Source organism: Armigeres subalbatus, chromosome 3 (genome assembly GCF_024139115.2).
Source record: "Armigeres subalbatus isolate Guangzhou_Male chromosome 3, GZ_Asu_2, whole genome shotgun sequence".
Taxonomy (NCBI): domain Eukaryota; kingdom Metazoa; phylum Arthropoda; class Insecta; order Diptera; family Culicidae; genus Armigeres; species Armigeres subalbatus.
In genome coordinates, this window is record NC_085141.1 from 361,754,984 (window position 1) to 361,759,257 (window position 4,274).

Sequence of the window (4,274 nt, forward strand, 5' to 3'; positions counted from 1 at the left end):
TCCATATTAAAAATCATTCTAAATCAAATATTGCAATATAAAGTTTTACTCCCAAACCAACATTGGAACATTTTTATAATGGAATACCACAATTCATATAAAATATTCAAGTTTTTTTTTTCAATCTCTTCATCTTCAATGGCTCTTCATTGCAACAGGTTCCTGGTCTACTATTTACGTGTTCTATAACATTTCCACAGTAATTAATTGAAAGTTTTATTTATGCCAGCCATTGCGTGATAAGTAGGGGAACTGTTCCGATCTCCATCTCACTGTACACACAGATAACAAATATTTAGGCTAGAACAAATTTTATTGAAAATCCTGTGTAAACTTTTGAATTGATATACATTGGCCCACTACTGCCATTTACTCAACTCACTCAACTGATTGCGGCAGTACACACTGACGCAGGTGATTATCAACCGTCGAACGCAGCCACTGCATTTGACAGCCGCAGTCGGGCTGCGTTTTCATTAACAATGATCCTTGCGCCATCTCCAATCGATTGCCAAACGCGGTCCCAGTTTGAAATACATTTGAATTAGCGGTTGCGGATCATTACACACGTATCGGATGCCAACCTCAATATCTGTTATCTGTGCTGTACATATATCCATCTCATCGTTAAACAAAGAAATACGGCACCAAATTCGACGCTTCTTTTTGTCAACATGCGTGCTCACTGCTGAAAAAAATCACAAAAATAATAAACAACCCCAATTCCTTTCCATTGCTTTGTTTTTGAAGGGATGGAAATAGGAGCTATGAGATGAAGTGGTGAACCGTTCCCCTATCTTGTATCAGTATTTATTTTTTTATACTCATATTCAATTTTCAGAACTAATATTCTAATCCAAGTCCATCTTTCAAATAAAATCTTTAGCTTATAAGCAAAAGTTAATTCTAAAATAATTTTAATTTCAATATTTTCAACCAAGTCAATTCCAATTTTCAAATCCAATAATCATGTTACCTCATCCATTATCAAAATCAAATGTTTCATTTAAAACCCATACCAAAAAAATACAAATCAATTTTTTCAATTCAAAATCCACATACAAATACGCAAATGCATATTTACTTAACAAATTAATCCAGCCTTTTTTTAACCTTCTGAAATGTCAACTATTTCATGTTCATGATCATGAAACTTCCTAATTTTGCAAATATATTCAGAATTGTAATCCAAATTCAATAGAATTCGGTCCGGCAGACCTTCGACATTACAAGTGGAAACCGATGAAAAAAGAATCATTAGTTGCTTCGGCGCTATTCCACAGTTCTTTCGACATTTTAACTCGTTAAGTCAAACCAATGAGAAAACAAATAACTTATTTCGACGCTCTTCCAGGTAACCTTCGACTTTTTAGGTCGAAACCGTTAAGAAACAACATTTTTTACAATCCAGCGCCCTTCCAGAGTGCCTTCGACATCACAAACCAAAACAGATGAGCAAATCATTCAATCCGATGTACTTCCAGTTCCAGAGCATCTTTGACATCACAAGATGAATCCGATAAGCAAATCATTTAATCCGACGACGCTCTTCTAGATCGTTTTCGGCATCACAAGTCGAAACCAATGAGCAAATCATCCAATCCGACGCTCTTCCAGAACGTTTTCGACATCGCAAGTCGAAAACAATTAGTAAATTATTCGTTCCAACGCTCTTCCAGAGCGTCTTCGACACTACAAGTCGAAACCGATGAGCAAATCATTCATTCCGACGCTTTTCCAGAGCGTCTTCGACATCACAAGTCGAAACCAATGAGCAAATAATTCAATCAGACGCTTTTCCAGAGCGCCTTCGACATTCCTAGTCGAAACCGATGAGCAAATCATTCAATGTCGGGCAGCGTCGGGCTCTTCCAGAGCGTCTTCTACATTCGAAACTGATGCAAAAATTTCCCAATCACGCCCACAGGATAGAACAAAATAATAATTTCCAACCAGGAACAACCTGGCCGGATCGACAAAGCCATTATATCATAATGCAAACGCATGCTTGAAGTGATATGAAAAGATTTCCGTTGTCATTGTACGAACAAAATATCACAAGTCAGTCAAAAAGCCGCTTGGTGCGGTTTAGCTGAACCCCGACCAAATATTTGGGACATTCAGAAGAAAAGCAGGTGGAATTCAGAAGGAAAATCTTCTTGGAATTTAGGACAAATTTCCGCAAGAATTCAGAAATATGCTTGCGAATAGTAAAAAAAACTGAGAAGAATTAACAGTGGAAAGAATTTTACAGGAAAATTTAATAAAATTTCTGAAGAAGTTTAAAGAAATTCCTGTGAAAATTCCGTAGAATTTGCCACAGAAATTCCAAAGAAATTTTTTGGAGAATAAAAAAAAAGCTATTTCCGGGTAAAACTTTAAAAAAATTATCTGGAAATTCAGCTAATTTTCCTGAAAAAAGTTTAGAAGAATATCCCTAGGAGATACATAAGACTTCCCGGTTCAACTCTGAATATTTTTCTGGACTCAATAATGTCTTGTGGCCAAGTTCCAGTTGGAATGTAGAGCCATGGAAGAAAAAGAAGAAGAAGACTGTCTTGTGGAAACAAACAGAAGGGCACCGACCATTTTCAGACCAGTGAAAATCTCTAAACCTGCGACGTATGGTCATTATTCATTAACTTGTGTTTAAACGTCCGTCCTTTATTACGACTGGTATACCAATGTAAATCAATTGCTTCACTAGATATCAAAATAATTATAAACTGTATCGGAACCAATCTTTCATTTGCAGATGACATGGTTTTGTGCTGTGTGCTGGAAACGAAGCAATAAATCGATTTATTGGTGTGACAGGCCATCCTCAGTTCGGTGGAAACATGTCCAATGAATCGAATCATGCCGCCGTTCCTGATGGTCAGAATTGATCAAAAGAACCCCATCACCCGAATCATAAAATGAAGACTTCAATCTGCTCGTTATTGGTGACTTCCGATTGGGACCATCCCAGCCGGCTGATTCACAGAAGGGACACTGCACACCGATAATGGATGATCGGAAATGGGGCGAATACGTTTGAAGCTGCCATCGGGTTTCCACCATCGATTCGTTTCCGGATGGGTCTCTTTGACAAAATAAAAGTATATTCGAATTTCCATTGCTCCGAAACAATAAACAACAACTCAAGGAATATGTGTGAAATAGAAAATTGTATCTAAGATTTCCAGTCAACCAGATAATATTGATCTATAGAAATAAATCAGCGGATTGAGGAATGCATTTTGTAGTATTCATCTGTGGTAGTATTATACTAACTAGCTACTCACTATAAGATATTATTTAAGGCAGGGCTCCTTGGCGCTATATTTTATTCGATAACATCTAACAAACTGACTTCCTAAATAAAGTGTGTATGGCACCTTCCATTCTTGTCTTTTTTCCGCCCGCAGAATTTTTTTTTCTTATAGTCAAGTCACACTGACCCAGCATCCCAAGCGGGTTAGCCATTAGAGAGTGCCGCAGAACCAGCAATACAGCTTGATGACAAATCGAAACAAAATCGACACAATGCAGTAATCCAAACGATGACAGTGAAGTCCGGAGGAACAACTCTCCCCCCTGGGGAGCCGATGAGAGATCGAATAGGTTCTCCATGATAGCGAGCATTAGGTGGTGGACAGCAACGGGAGGAGAATATAATAACAAACTACAAATTGACAATGCAGCTTGCCATCGTCGTCGTTTGGAATAATGCAGATAAACGCTGCAGGCAAGCATGATGAAAAATCGGAAAACTCCCCGTGTCGTCTTTTTCTAGATCGAACCTGCTGTGTGTGTGTGCACAGTTATTGGTGTTGTTGCACAGCATCGTCTATTGAAATTAGGATTAAGTTTAGAAGATTCTAACGATGGTGATGGTGTTTACTTTCATTGAGGTAAAAGTACTGATATGGCCATATTACATTTTTTTATTCTAGAATTTTGTGATACAGACTTGATGATATGCAATTCACGGTGTGTCTATGGGGAAACATTATTTTTCAAAAATCAGTATCTCTGAAACACCCACCACGTGAAAGTAGATGCTCTCCTCTTTCATATAGTGGGTAAACTAAAATGTTCCATCGGGGGATCTAGAACAATTTTTATTTTTTTCACTATTTTTGGTGCAAATTCCATAGAAATCTCAAATGATAGCCGATTTAACCCCCCTAAAAATGTATGGAAAAATGACCCCCGATAGAACATTTTAAAAATGCACCTACGTGAAAGAGGAACACCTATACTTTCGTGTAGTGTGTGTTTTAGAGATA